The sequence below is a fragment of the Budorcas taxicolor genome, chromosome 5 (assembly GCF_023091745.1).
Source record: "Budorcas taxicolor isolate Tak-1 chromosome 5, Takin1.1, whole genome shotgun sequence".
NCBI lineage: Eukaryota > Metazoa > Chordata > Mammalia > Artiodactyla > Bovidae > Budorcas > Budorcas taxicolor.
Window position 1 is genome coordinate 90,646,349 of NC_068914.1, and position 16,794 is coordinate 90,663,142.

The window sequence follows — 16,794 nt, forward strand, 5'->3', positions numbered from 1 at the left end:
CTGTATTAATGGCAAATATAGAAATATGAACAAATGCACTCCCCGAGCTTTCAAGGAGAATGAACTAGGTGAATTCTAGGAGTTACCCTCAAACTTTATTATTCTAATGCATCATTACTAATTACACTATATTAATCTCTGTATAGAACCCTTTCACAAATACTATCGTGTTTAATCATCACAACTCATAACCAGACCAGAGTTGTATTGATGTTAATAGTAACCAGGACACCAGGGGCTCCATTCAGTTAGTAAGACTCTGTTCTTTGGTTCTTGCCCATTGTAAAAACATCATCTGCTCTGAATGTTTACAAAATCCAGATTGAAGTAACAGGTAGGCAGGGTGAGCAAGAAAGAAACTTTGGGGAATTCAGCCTGGTGTCTTGTAGAAGGGAGTTGATTCTTCACTAGGAAAACTGCTGATCACAGAGAAAATTGGAAATGTACAAGAACATTGCTGGTTTCAAAACTTATTCACTCACTTAATATCTTTATCCCAGAAACATGTACAAAGAATTTAGTATGTGCTGAGCCTAGAGGACAGGATGAATCATCAGATGTAGTGGGAAAGGCTTCAGCCAGGCAATCTGTTAGGACCTCAATTCTTTTATTCAATGGAGCAATAAGCAGTAAGCACCTAACGTATTTTTGACACTATTGATACTGGAGCTGTACATTTAAATAAAGAGTCCTTGGCTCTGGCCATGGATATTAATAATCACAATCCAGTAGGGGAGATGAGATACTTAATGATGCAATGGGACAGAAATCAAGGCAGGAAGGAGGCACAGTGGTGGTCGAAGGGAAGGAATCATGACTTCAGCTTAAGTGGTGACTGGCCTCAAAAGTGCTGTGATGTTAAAGGTGCTTGGGAGGTTGGCAGTCAGACAAGCCAGGCTAGGACATTCTAGGCAGAAGAATAGGATGTGCAGTGGCACCAAATAGAAGAAAACATAGTGTCCTTTGGGAGAAGCGTAAACAGTTCAAAATAGAGGAAGCTGGAAGTGACAGGGAAGGAGAGTTAGTACTACTATGTTCATAAGGTTAGGGATATTGATGATACATTTGGGGTAAGAATGATCTGAAACTTTACTAGCTATGGAAATGTGAAAACAAAGTACAAAGTCTTTTAAAGCAACTAAGGTAATTCCTAAGGAACTGACTCATTTTGGATAATCTAGACCTGTCAGTTAAGCCTAACGCCCCTTAGAAGGGTACCATTTACTGAAGGTATCATCCCTGTGTCCATCACCAAGGTCCAGAACCATCTAGAGAAGACTATCAAGACCGCATGGCCTGAAGTTCAGGAATATTACCTCCTCAGATGGGGGCATGGATGTCATAACCAAATGGCCACTGGTATTTGCCTCTGTGGCCACTGCTGGTGTGGAAATCTGGAAGAAATGTCTGTACCACTAGAGAGCTGGTGATCTGAAGTGTCTAAGCAGGTTGGTGGTGTTCTGGTCAGAGTACTCACAGAGCCAGTTTCCTTAGTCCTCGGAAAGGGGGATGCATTTGTGCCCTAGGTGAACTAGGTGTCTGGAAAGGCTAGGCATATTATCCAGCATTTCTTAGGGCTGGTTCATCTGCTTTTTTTCCAACTGCATCCTAAGGACAGAGTTAGTGTTAAAAAGAAGTAAGCAGAGAAAAGAAAAAGCTATATCCTGGATGTGGAGAGTGCTGTGCAGGGCCTCTACCTTTGATGCCACCAGGACAGGTGCCAGCAAAGTGGTGCCCACTGTGTCCAGGAGCTTCAGAGGGATAGGAGGGCCATCACCAGGTAGGGCCCCCAGCAGCAGGCCCCTAGGCCAGAGCATCCCCTGCCACTGGCTCAACTCACAGAGCACTTGCTAGTAGAGTCAGGCACCAGGAGACAGGATCACCAGGCCACGCTGGGAGCTACCAGCCAGAAACAGGCTGATTCCAGGACGCCAGCAACCATACAGGTCCTTGTACCTGGTAAGGAATGAGTAAATAAGAATAGTACAGCAACTCCAAGAATGACTTTCTCCTGGGAAGTCTGCTGTGAAAGAAACAGTGGTGCAATTCTGCAAACCAGAGAAGAGTAGGGGACAGGACCTGTAGTTCCAGCTCTTGGGATCTTTGGTGACACTCTAACCAAAAGTAATGCCATCTAGAAGCTGCTGCTGCTGCTGCTGCTAAGTCGCTTCAGTTGTGTCCAACTCTGTGCTGCCCCACAGACGGCAGTCCACCAGGCTCCTCTGTCCCTAGGATTCTCCAGGCAAGAATACTGGAGTGGGTTGCAATTTCCTTCTCCAGGAATCTGAAGCTAGGAAGGGGCTAGTAGGATGGAGTGTGTGCCCAGGGCTGCAATGGGCACTGCTCCTGGCTTGCCTTAGCACAGACTCAATAAAAACATTTAAATGGTGCACAGTTTAGCTTAGCCTAAGATGGGCTAAGAGTGAGCATCCATATTCAAACTTACAAACAATGAAAAGTGATTCCACTCCACTTTACTTCTACAAAAGACCTATAAGAGGACCTGCTTTCCCTAACAGAAAGAAATCCAAAGAGGATTTTCATTTTTACAAAAAAAAAAAAAAAGAAAGCGAAAATAACACCCTTCAACATTTGTTTTGCAATGAGTTCTTAGAGGCATCACACATCCCAAGGAACCAGAGTGACACCACCAAATTCTTTCCCCTGAAACTGCATCTCAGCACAAAGCCACCATCGCTTTGAACTTGTCTGCTTTATCTGGACTTATTCTGCTCCTTTGTTAGCAGGGTATGTCCTAAGGTCACTATTTCTCCACTTTATGCCATTTTGGCTTATGAAAGGTTTCAGAGGAATGCTGTACTTTGAATAGTGGGGGGAAACTATGTATGTATGTATATAATCAATTATCAGCTCTTACTACATGACAGGCATTGATCTTGGTATTTGGAACAAAGCAAGTAAGATCCTTGCTCCATGGGTCTTGTCTTCTGTTGCAAGGAGGATAACAAGTAATGGACAATACATACATCACATGTCAGAGAGTGATACTGTACAGAACATGATGTGAGGTAAGAGGGGACAGAGAAATGGGAGATGGTACTGTTTTACTGAGAATCATCAGTGAAGGCCTCTCTGATAAGACAACATTATAGGACACTTGACAGAAGTACAAAGCATGTGGAAATCTGCAGGCAAAGGACCCAGCAGATGCACAGGCCCTGAAGTGGAAATATACTTGGGGGACAGCTAGAGGGCATGTGGCTAGAGCAGTGGCATGGGCAAGAGCTAGGAAGTCACAGGGCTGAGGTCAGAGGGACAGCTAAAGCCACATTAAGGAAACTGGATTTTACTTTGAGTTGGGAAAGTAAGGCTTAGATGCTTCAAAAGATAGCAAACCAAAAGTGGGAAGTAGGGAGAAGGAGGTTCAAGAGAGAAGAGAGATTGCATATATATGTACGCATGTGTGCTAAGTCACTTCAGTTACGTCCGACTCCTTGCAACACTATGGACTGTAACCCACAAAGCTCCTATATCCATGGGATTCTCCAGGCAAGAACACTGGAGTGGGTTGCCATGCCCTCCTCTAGGGGACTTTCCCAACCCAGAGACCGAACCTGAACTTCTTACGTCTCCTGCACTGGAAGGTGGGTTCTTTACTACTAGCACCACCTATAATTGTGTTGTGTTGTTGTGTGGCAGATACCAACACAACATTGCAAAGCAATTATCCTCCAATTAAAAAAAAAAAAAGTGCGGGAGGTTAGAACCAGCCCTCTCCCCCTTTATTTTTCATACAATCTCAATGTATATGCATTTTGACACTTTTCCTAGTTCACTCTGAGCTAAGCACTGTGGAAGACAAAGGCCAAACACAAGTCATGGTCTCTACCCTTTAAGTCTAGTTTGGGAGAAAACATACTCCAGGAAACTTTTCAACCCCACAATAGAGACCACATTTTGCATGTTTTCCTTTTACCCCTCAGATCCACTCTTCCCACCCTACTCTGTGCTATGGGGGGCTTTATAGACAGCATCAGTGGGCTCTCATACCCACTGGCTTCCAGCTGGATTTAGCTGATGGAAAGTTCTGGCAAGAGACCCAAGGCTCAGGACAATGAGGTCAAGCTCTTGATCTTCCTGTCTTCCTGCCATGACAGCTTGCCACAGGCCGGCCAGGTTCCTTGGCCTCAGCTCTTGTCAGGTAGCCCTTTCATACAGCTACAGCTTGGAGTTCTCGAAACCGTTCAGTTCTCTTGCCCTTTCAAGCCTACAGGGGGTTAGGAGTTTCCTGAAGTTGCTAGCTCCATGCTGCTTCATTTTGCCTTGCTTATTTCTCTTTACCCGACCCACACTTTCACACATAGTCTTTTAGCTGAACTCCACGTCATGTTTTTTTCCACTGGGTCCTAAGTGATAATTGAGCTTCCCCAGCAAGTAAAGAAGGTAAGCAACAGGCTCAGCAGGAAAAGAATCTGCCAACAAATCAAGAGACACAGGAGACACGGATTTGATCCCTGCGTCAGGAAGATCCCCTGGAGGAGGAAATGGCAAACCACTCTAGTATTCTGGAGAATTCCATGGACAGAAGAGTCTTGCAGACTACCAGTCTAAAGGATCACAAAGAGTCAGACATGACAGAGCAACTAAACACACTTAAATGATACAAAGGATAACATATACAAGTCCTATATAGTATAGGTTATGGGATCTGAATATTATAGAACCTGAAAGGGCCAAAAGGATCCGGGTTTGTTGGAAAAGTCAGTATAGGAATCTTGGAGAAGATAGGATTTGATCTTCATATTCTAAATGGGCCTCATAAAGTGGGCGAGTTTCTCTTAAGCAGAAGAAAAAGCACTCTGGGTCAGGGGAACAATGTGGGGGTAGGCAGAGAAGTGGGAATCAGCACTGGAGAAGCGAGAGCCCCTAGAGTAGAGAAGAGGACAGAAAACAAGATGGCAGGTGGCAGAGTGTGTGTGCCCAGGTCCCAGACTACAGTGGAAGCTGGGCAGGAGAGTTTCTACTCGGTGTAGATGGAAACATGGAGCCTCTGGAGATTTCCACGTTAAACAAGAAATGTAGATCAATTTGGCTGGAGGGGGCTTCCCTGGTAGCTCATACAGTAAAGAATCGGCCTGCAATGGAGGAAACCCAGGTTTGATCCCTGAGTGGGGGAGATTCCCTGGAGAAGGGAATGGCAACCCACTCCAGTATTCTTGCCTGATGAATTCGATGGACAAGAGGAGTCTGGTGAGTTACCGGATCGCAAAGAGTCAGACACAGCTGAGTGACTAGTGCTTTTCACTTTCAGTAGAGCTCAAGAGAGAGGTCCTTGAAATGGGAAGAGGCCAGAAGTAATGGAGGGGGCAGATGGTTTCCTTGCTACATCTGGGTTTCAGAAGCAGACACAATTCTTAAAACTACTTATCTAGGAATTTTACAATAAAGCTCATTAAATGATCTGCTAAAAGTGAGACGTAACTTAAAAAATCTTTGAATCCAAAAAGATTCTCCCATCATGCCCTTTCTCAGTGGTCTGTAGAGAAGATTTACCAATCGCTCAAGGAGAAAATAAGGTATTATAAATAAGAATAAATGGTGCCATCACTTCATGGCAAATAGATGGAGGAAAAGTGGAAACAGTGATAGATTTTATTTTGGGTGGGCTCCAAAATCACTGAGGATGGTGACTGCATCCATGAAATTAAAAGAAGCTTGCTCCTTGGAAGAAAAGCTATGATAAACCTAGAGAACGTATCAAAAAGCAGAGACGTCACTTTGCCAGAAAAGATCTGTATAGTCGAAGCCATCGTCTTGCCAGTAGTCATATACGGATGTGAGAGTCAGACCATAAACAAGGCTGAGCACCAAAGAGGTGATGCTTTCGAACTTTGGTGCTAGGGAAGACTCTTGAGAGTCCCTTGGACTGTAAGGAGATCAAACCAGTCCATCCTAAAGTAAATCAACCCTGAATACTCATTAGAAGGACTGATGCTAAAGCTGAAGCTCCAACACTTTGGCCACGTGATACGAACAGCCAACTCATTGGAAAAGACCCTAATGCTGTGAAAGACTGATGACAGAAGGAGAAGAGGGTGACAGAGGATGAGATGGTTGGATGGCATCTCCAATCCAATGGACATGAACTTGGACAAACTCCTGGAGATGGTGAGGGACAGGGAGGTGTGCATGCTGCAGTCCATGGAATTGCAAAGAGCTGGACACAACGACTGAACAACAACAACAATAACAAGAGATCTGACAAGACCATGAGGACCTCAACCTCATTATTACCAACAATAGCATTTTAAGCACACAATGAATTTTGGGGGAACCCTCTCATGTGTATATGGTCATTCAGATCTCCGGTTATCCTTGGTAACCAATAGCTCAAGGCAAGCATACGTAATAGATGAGTAGAGTGGGAATTCCTTGGACAGAGGATTCTGGCAGACTGCAGACCATGGGGTTGCAAAGAACTGGACGTGACGGAGTGACTAACACTTTCACACTTTCAGAGTGAGATGAAAACAGCAAAGTGGCGCACCATGCCCAGAACCACCGGTAGCAGTAGAGGAGGCCCTACGGTCAGAATGCAGTCTTGTTGATTGTAATGCAGTTTTTTTCTCCCAAATGAAGTTATTATAAAATGTCCTCCGTTTCAGAGATGAAGGGATATATACTCCTTAAAGGGATGTATGCATGCCGCATGAAGGACAAGTCTTAAAACATTGGGACTTAATTTTTTATTGTGGCTTCCCCCAGGAATGATTTCAGTCTGGCCTTAATTAAAAACCAGAATTAAGGACTTAACTTCACCAGAGTCACAGAGTGTCCAAAGACAAGTAACTCATTTCTTCTTTATATTATCTGTAGCAAACCAGCCCTTTGCCTCAGGCAAATGGACAAGAGGAGTCTATATGAGTTCAAGTGGGTCCTCTCAACCAACATGGCGCTCCCATGGTGGAATCTAGACCACACAAAGTTCTTGGGGAATTGCTCTTCATTAAATCATACATTTACGTACATCTACACTTTTATTCAGGTTAAAGTCTGACTTAACAATGCTCATGCTCATTAAGGTAGTATAAACAGCTAAGCCAGACCCACTTTCACTTCAGTTACCTTGGCAAAAGCAAGACAAGGCATTTTTGGTGAGTAATGTGGGTAGCTGTTCAATAGTCCTGGACAATTTTTTAACACTTTTATATTCCAAAATATCTTTGAAGAAAAGCCACTCTAAATATCACTATGGACAATTACATTGCACTTGCTAGTTATCTCTAAGAACATGATAATGGACAAGGCCCTTCGTTCACATAGCAATGTTCTCTAACAAAGGTTCTGAAATAGAGAAAAACTGAAGGCCAGTAAGCAAACACCTGTATTTAGCACATGTGCATGTGAGTGGTCCTTGATCATCTCCAGGTGGCATAAAAAACAAAAATTAGGCAAGAGAAGATGAGCGACCAGTGGGCAGATAATAATGGATACGAAGAAGAGAGGCGTTTGTGAAGTAAAAAGAGGATTGCTTTTGGAGAAAGAAAAAATAGTTTTCTCATGATCTGGAAGGAAGGAAAAAGAAGGTAGCTGGCAGGGTAGAGGGAGTAATGCTTTACAAGAACAGCAGAAGAGAACTAAGTCATAATGAAAGTACCAGTAAGAATGAAGAGGGAAAAAATGGTTGCGGGAAGAGAGCAAGAATGAGAGAGGAGAAGGGGGAGGAACCTTACAGAAAACTTTGTAAGGAAGAAAAGGGGCATGGTGAAATGTGTGAGGTGAGGCTGAACACAAGATAAAAGTGGGATAACAAAACACAGGACTGCAGTAGAACCAGAATGCTCAGATCGAATGATTTTCTAAGAATATACACAGTTGTGCCTGTGGCTTACTTTACCTAAGGGTTCTTTCTGTTGCTTTGTCTGTCTCTTTCCACGTAGAGTTATCTGTGATCCCCTCTCACTGGGGTGGTTCCATTCCAGTGCTCTGATTTCCCTTCTTTCTCCTCTCCCACCAATGCTTTGTCATCTTTCCTCTTTGCCTAATCCACAGCGAGTGAGGAACCTGCCAAACGTTTCATGTAATACACACACACTTTAACAACAACAACAAATTCTCGACGGCTTTCTCCTGGAGCTATGCGTCAAGTTCTGTGAGTGTGCTCTGTTTTGTCTGAACCATCTCCTTCAATTATCCTACAATTCAATGGAGCAGGTATAGTATTATCCTGATTTTAGAGATGAGACTCAGGTCTCAGTGAGTTGTTAGTAATGGGCAGTGAACAGATTAGGATTCAGGGAAATCCAGAACTCACTCTTATCCATCCAGAACCGACCAAGAGGGAGATGGCATATAGTTCTCAGACTGCATACTGCTTGGGGCACGAAGGATGCCCATGGCGTTCCATCTGACCTAACAGTATCACCTTCACTTCCCCGCTGGTATTTCTGTACTTCCCCTCAATGGCTGAGTAGTGGAAAAACAGAGAATTCCCCTCCATGCAAGTCCTGCCATTACTGTGCTCAACCTAAGCAGAATCCAGGGCCACTTCCTCTTTTGCTGTGGGTCTGTTTCCATGGTGCTGTTTCCCAGCTTGGCCTGGATTTTGTCTTCCCTTTCCTCAGTTGAACAGAATTGCTTCCTCTAACTACTGAGCTATTACGACCGCATGTGGGAAATGATGAAGCAAGACCAAGGGGATTTAGGCAAAGAAATGAAGTATCAACTATATGAACTAGTAGACAATTACCCATTTTTGATGTGATTCAGTCAAGTATCATGTTATTTGCAAATGAAAATGTTAAATAATAATCTCACTTAGTAAAGTAAGATTATCCAACACTAAGAACCTACTATCTTCTAGTTCAGATCTTTGAAACACAGACGTGTTTACTACATGGTACTTGGTGAGTTTTTCTTCATTGAGAAATAAAAAGTCAACATAATCTTTTACTGTAAGCACGCCTTTATCTAAAACTGTTGTGGACTGAGAACATAGATCTCATGGGGTGACTAATGTCCATAACCCAAGTATTTAATGAGAATAAAATAATATGCTAACCCTCTAAAAAGAAATAATATGCTCTAACCTGATAAGGCAAGGGAAAAGAGAAAAGACACCGCCCTTTCTTCCCTTTTTCAACAAAAGGAGTTTTGCATGAAGCTAACTGGTAGTGAAGGGTATCTAAAAGTTCCATTTATGAAAAGTAATTCAGGAGGAAGCACTAATATCCTGAAATCCTACGGGGTTTTACAAAGTGCCAAAGAAATCACTGAGCAAACACATGGCTAGCAGGCATCTGCACCAGAGCCTACAGCAGAGAACTTCCTTATTTGTGAGCAGGGTCTCATTTTCAACAGCAGCTTCTGACCTCAGGCTTACCCCTCCTTAGGCCTCTGTCAGCAAATCTCTCCAAAGTTTGCCTAGGAAGACCTGCTTCATTTACAGATAACTGACCAAGATAGATTAGTCAACTTGGAGCCAAGCTCTTCCAGTTTGCCTTTTCCTCCACAGTTTTCCACGCATCTTTTCCATAGTCAGGAAAGTTTTCCTGAAGGCATCAGAGATTATACACAAAATTGGGGTTGGGTGAGATAAACTAAAATGATCCTTCCTCTCTCTAAATTCTAAGCTCTTTTCTATTTTCATCTGGAGCAACAGATATTTAAAAAAAAAAAATCCCCCAAAAAACCCCAGAGCATTTTGATTTGTCACTGCATGGAGATTTGCAGTCTGTATCTGCACCCTCGCTCCTCTGGGAATTAGAGCTAGCACTAGGCAGAATTAAGCGACACCTCACACCTCCAGTTCATATCCTTTCCAGACTTCTGACGCCTCTGTCATTTCTTCTTGCTCTTGCTGTCTCAGCTCCCTGCCCCTGTTGAGAGCAGAAAAGAATTAAGTCATTCTCTCACATAACGTGTTAGCTAATAAGTGTTTTAAGACATCACCCTACTCTGGGGTATCTGCTTTCTCAATTATTTTAGTAAAAAGAATGAAGATTCCTGCCCGCTACCCCATCTATCTGTATGAGTAGAAATGAAGCCACCATAGGGCAAGCGTCCCTAAGGAAAGTTTCCTGGAAGACAGAACTCTGCCCAGATCTTTTTCAAATCACAGGGCCCGAATCCTAGTCTAGCTGTCTGCTTGGGTTAACCCAGCTTAGAGGACATCCGGATGTAAACCAAAGGAATCCAACCATTCCTCTAAAGCTATTCACTCATCCAGTATGCTTGCTTTTTAATGGAACTTTCTATACTGAATGGTGGAGAAAATGAGTTATAGGAGAGACTACGTAGACTGGCCTTAATCATAATGAAAACTGCTCCCTCCATTTGTTTGTTCCAGTTAGAACCAGTCCTTTCCCACCAGCTTATATAATTTCTGAAGCTAAGCATCCTCAAAAAATCATTTCATGAGAAGTTTGCAAAATGTCAACCTATTTTGGAAGCAGCATGGCATGGCTGCCTCATTCTGCATTATACTTAATTTAATGTAGACTTTAATTTGAGGAGATTTATGCAAGAATAGTAACAAAAGTCAGTAACTTTTATTTTTAAAAACCCCCAAAAGGAATTATTTTTATTATATGATTACCTTATATTTATTCTTTATATTAGGACTTCATAGTGAAACAGAAACTCCAGGTCCTACACAAAAAAGAATGGGTTCTCCTATTTAGGAGAAATAATTGTCATAACTATGTTGGAATTTAATGACTCAATTTAGTCAATAGTTAAAACTATTTGTATGTAAATAGCAGTGTTAGAAGTTGTGAAGCGGGGGCCTAAAGACTGAAAGAAGCTTGCAGATGTTTCGTTTGGCTTACTTAGTGCCCTTCGGAAATGTGAACTAAATGACAATATTTACAAATCAGGAGATTTCACATACATATCTAGATGTCTGGCTTTTCTTAAAATCAGGTAAGATCTGACCACTCTGTGCTCCCAGTCTTGTATGACAACAAAAAGCCTTCCCCCCAACCCCCGCACCCCGACAAGCTCCCTTTCGGAGGAAACCTGTGCCCAGCTGATGGATCACCTCAGTCCCCACCACTTCCTGTTATTGTGTATATGTGCGCATGAGCACAGGAGGCTGGCTTTACCCACTGACACTACCTGCCTTTCTCCAGAAGGCATTTGGTTTTCTAACCTCTACTTTAAGTTTTGTATTTCCTGAAATTTCCTCACTACCATTCCCTGTTGCTCTAAATTTCTCTTCATTTCTTTTCCCATTTCTCATGCTCCATGTCTTGGTGCTATTGCCACCCCTGACAGAGGTCAGTTGCAATTGGAGTGTTCATGCTGAGAGCTTTCAAACTATTTTGTGCAAAAATACATATCTGGCACAGGAAACATTGTTTGCCCGTGTGCTTGAAAATCAAACCAATCTATACTTAGTACCAAAGAGCGTGGAAACACTTAAAACCACGGCCTATTTGAGACTGAACTGCAGTTAAACCTGCTCTCTTTTACTCTTTGGTGCCTGTTGCAGCTGCTGTTGGCAGAGTTAGCTCTATCTGGGACTCCTTCTCGGAGAAGGCAATGGCACCCCACTCCAGTACTCTTGCCTGGAGAATCCCATGGATGGAGGAGCCTGGAAGGCTGCAGTCCATGGGATCACTGAGGGTCGGACACGACTGAATGACTTCAGTCTCACTTTTCACTTTCATGCATTGGAGAAGGAAATGACAACCCACTCCATTGTTCTTGCTTGGAGGATCCTGGGGACGGGGGAGCCTGGTGGGCTGGCGTCTATGGGGTCGCACAGAGTCGGACACAACTAAAGCGACTTAGCAGCAAGGACTCTATCTACTCATAAACATAGAAAGTATATTCTTCCTGTTAGTATTTTGCTTTCTCTGAAAGCAGCGTTGAGGTTCCAAATTTCTTCTAGAAGTTCACAAACATGTTTTATATCAAGTGGCAATTCATGTATGTCTCAGTAGTATAGAAACACGTAGCTGGAAGGACTATATTCAGGACGCAGAAGAATCAGAAAGCCAATTGCATATTCTACACTGCTGCTTAGATAGCTAATAAATAGACGTCTTAAACTTATTGTGTCTAATAGCACATGTCTAATTTCATCTCTCCACACCTGTTTATCCCAGTGGGATTCCTATTAAGCAAATGGCAACTCCAACCTTTCAGTTGTTCAGGCTAAAAGCCTTGGAGTCATTCTTGATTTCTCTCTTGTTCTTATACCTCACATTTCATCCATTTGCCAGTCCTGTTGGTTGCACATCAAAAAATGTCCAGAATCCATCCATTCCTCACTACTGCCATTAATATCAGCATAACCAAAGGCACTGTTATCTCTCACCTGCTTTACAGAAGCAGGCTGTTACCTGGTCTCTCTTATCCCCTTTAGTTCATTCTCTAAACAACAGCCATACCACTCTTCTTAAATGTAAGACTGTGACACTCCTCAGAACTCCCCAAATATCCCATTTTCCAGACGAAAAGCCAAAATCCTTAGAGTAGCCCAGGGTACTATATGATTTACGTGCTGTCCCCCCACCCTTATGTCTCTAAACTTACATCCTGTTCTTGTACCCGGCCTTGCTCAGTTTGCTCCAGTCAGACTGATCCTGTTCCCATTCCTCAAATACGCATGCCCCACCTCAGAGCTTCAGCGTCTCTGGGTCCTTTGCCTAGGATGCTCTTCCCTTAGAAAAATTCTCAACTCCTTGAGCTCAGTCATGTCGGACTCTCTGCGACCCCATGGGCTGTAGCTCACAAGGCACCTCTGTCCATGGGATTCTCCAGGCAAAATACTGGAGTGGGTTGCCATTTCCTTCTCCAGGGGATCTTCCTGAACCACAGATTGAATTGTCTCCAGCATTGCAGGGGAGATTCTTTATCATCCGAGCCACCAGGGAAACCTCATCTCCTTGAGGTCTTTGCTAAACGTTTTCCTCATGGTGAGGTCTTCCCTGACCGCTCTGTTTAATGAATTTTCTGTCACATGGCGTATTGCCCTCACTTGTTTTTTCTTTGTCCGCCTCTGCAACATATACACTCCATTATGTGTACACTGTGCAGTGTATACACTCTACAGTGAGTGCTTTATGAGGGCAAGGACTTTTCCATTGCTCTTTTCAGTATCCAGGACAGTGCCTGAGACATAATAGTTCCTCAATAAATATCTGATGAATGGATTAGGTAGAAATGCCATCCACTTTGTAATTATTCTATTTTCATCACTGAAGTCTACAAAGAAGTATGCATGCTTCCAACCATGAGCATATTTATGTGATCTTTAAATGAACGGAAACCAAAATAAAAAAGCTTTCTTTTTTTTTTATTTTATTATTTTTTATTTATTTATTTATTTTTTAATTTTAAAATCTTTAATTCTTACATGTGTTCCCAAACATGAACCCCCCTCCCACCTCCCTCCCCATAACATCTCTGTGGGTCATCCCCATGCACCAGCCCCAAGCATGCTGTATCCTGTGTCAGACATAGACTAGCGATTCAATTCTTACATGATAGTATACATGATAGAATACCACTCTCCCATATCATCCCACCCTCTCCCTCTCCCTCTGAGTCCAAAAGTCCGTTATAGATAGCTGCGTCTTTTTTCCTGTCTTGCATACAGGGTCGTCATTGCCATCTTTCTAAATTCCATATATATGTGTTAGTATACTGTATTGGTGTTTTTCTTTCTGGCTTACTTCACTCTGTATAATCGGCTCCAGTTTCGTCCATCTCATCAGAACTGATTCAAATGAATTCTTTTTAACGGCTGAGTAATACTCCATTGTGTATATGTACCACAGCTTTCTTATCCATTCATCTGCTGATGGACATCTAGGTTGTTTCCATGTCCTGGCTATTATAAACAGTGCTGCGATGAACATTGGGGTGCATGTGTCTCTTTCAGTTCTGGTTTCCTCGGTGTGTATGCCCAGCAGTGGGATTGCTGGGTCATAAGGGAGTTCTATTTGCAATTTTTTAAGGAATCTCCACACTGTTCTCCATAGTGGCTGTACTAGTTTGCATTCCCACCAACAGTGTAGGAGGGTTCCCTTTTCTCCACACCCTCTCCAGCATTTATTGCTTGCAGATTTTTGGATCGCAGCCATTCTGACTGGTGTGAAGTGGTACCTCATTGTGGTTTTGATTTGCATTTCTCTGATAATGAGTGATGTTGAGCATCAAAAGCTTTATTTCTTATATTTTCTAGATATGAGCAGCAATTCTTGATTTATCAAAGTTAATCCCTCCTGCTGAATTCTAAATATGTGGAACCTTAAATATCTGATGAAAGGAAAATTTGCCATTTCAAGTGAAGTCAAGCTAAGGGGTAAAGGATTCCAGTTTTGATATTGACTCTTGTCAACTGCACTGAGGATCCCAGTGCTTCTTAAGTAAGGCCCTTTGGGGAGACATGCTTAGGCTATTATGCGGGGCATGGTTCTGGGTCTGAGGTCCACTCTGTTAATTCAGTGGCATCATTGATTGCTGTATTTGTTTTGGTCAATTAATTAAACAAGGAGACCATTATACCGAGGTGGTTCTAATGCCTCAGTAGCCCACATGCATAAAGAAACCAAAACCTTAGCCTGTCTATCCCTCAAGGTGAAGGTCTTAAAACCTTCAGGACAACTCACCACAAACAGGAAACTGCTGCTGCTGCTGCTAAGTCACTTCAGTCGTGTCTGACTTTGTGCGACCCCATAGACGGCAGCCCACCAGGCTTCCCTGTCCCTGGGATTCTCCAGGCAAGAACACTGGAGTGGGTTGCCATTTCCTTCTCCAATGCATGAAAGTGAACAGTGAAAGGGAAGTCACTCAGTCGTGTCTGTCTCTAGCGACCCCATGGATTGCAGCCTACCAGGCTCCTCTGTCCATGGGATTTTCCAGGCAAAAGTACTGGAGTGGAGTGCCATTGCCTTCTCCAAAACAGGAAACTAGGCTTTCCCAAATAATGCAAATGCATAAGCTACTGGCAATCAAATAATGTACTTACATACTTCTGCCTCAAAAAGCCTGTCCCCCAGCTCCTGTGGGCAGAGGGCTCCTAACAATTTTTAGTTGGGTACTGCCTGATTCAAATTGATTTTTACTCACATCAGCTCTTAAAATTATTCATAGTCTACCATTTATCTTTTAACAGTTCTAACACCTTAATGTGTGTTAAGACCTTACAGCCATTGAAAGTGAAAGTCGCTCAGTCGTGTCCGACTCTTTGCGATCCATCCACTATACAGTCCATGGAATTCTCCAGGCCAGAATACTGGAATGGGTAGCCTTTCCCTTCTCCAGGGGATCGTCCTACCCCGGGATTGAACCCGGGTCTCCCACACTGCAGGTGGATTCTTTACCAGCTGAGCCACAAGGGAAGCCCAAATACTGGAGTGGGTGGCCTATCCCTTCTCCAGGGGATCTTCCCGACCCAGGAATCGAACCAGGGTCTCCTGCATTGCAGGCAGATTCTTTACCAACTGAGCTATCAGGGAAGCCTGTTAGGCTATATTATTTAAATGCATCATGCTTCTTCTGAACTTGAAAAATATATAACTGCAGGAGAAAGACAAAAAACACAACAGAGAAGTAGGAAAAATTACAGAACAAAACAAAATGGACCCAGATTGACCATCTTAAAGTGTCTGACTTTTGTTTGTCAGGGTTAATTTGCCACGGGTGTGTTCCTTGTTCACTGCATATGCCACTAAATAAGTTAAAACATGATGTGACCAACTATCCAATGCCCTTGTTAATTCTGGAGTTGCCATTCTCCTACTTCAGGGGATTCTTTAATGCTGATTTTTATTCAAAGCACTGTGGGACAACCTAAGACTTGACAGATAATCATAGCTAATATTTACAAAACTTTCACCTTGTATGGGCACTGTTCCCTGGGCTTAAGCATATTAACTAATTGCAATGCTGTGAAGTGGAGACTGTCATACAAGAGGAAAAGGTTGTCTCTGACCTTCTTCTGGGTCAGAAAATTTAACTGACAAAGACAGATTAATAGGTGAAAGGCATATTAAGTGTGACTGTATTTTTACATTATACATGGAAACCTTCACAAGATATGAGGAAGTAATCAGAGCAGGAAGCTTTTATACATTTCAGACAAAGAAACAATAAATTTGTGAAGAACTGATAAGATAAAAGGCTTGGACTAGGGATAATAAGCAATGAAGAATTAACTAGGAAGAATGAGTCTAGTTTAACAAAGTTTGCTTGTACCTGTTTCTTAGCCCCATATTCCCTATCTCTGGAAATAAGAATGTCTTCCTTCCTCTTGGTACATGGAGGACCTCTCTCATGTGGAAGTTTTACAATCAGTTTCAGGGAAGAAGGGCAAGAGTGAGCAGGTCAGAGTGACATTCCTGCTTCTGCTGTGTTTTAAATTCCTTCAGTGCAAGAAATTTAACACGTCGAGGTGGCATATTTTGTGTAGTGTCTCCTAAACCCCATCACTGTTATTATCTCCATTTTACAGATGAGGAGACTGAGCCAAAAAGAGGTTAAGTAATTTGACCTAAGGTCACAAATCTAGTTAGTTACAGCACTGCGTTTGGACCCAGGTAGGAGAAGGAAATGGCAACCCACTCCAGTGTTCTTGCCTGGAGAATCCCAGGGACGGAGGAGCCTGGTGAGCTGCTGTCTATGGGGTCGCACAGAGTCGGACACGACTGAAGCGACTTAGCAGCAGCAGTCTGGTTCTAGAGCTCATTCTCTTACCCATGGCTATAAAAAAAGGAAATAATACTGTAGTGTAATAAAAGGCTTCTCAGGTGGCACAGTGGTAAAAAATCCACCTGCCAATGCAGAAGACACAAGAGACGTGGGTTCAATCCCTGGGTC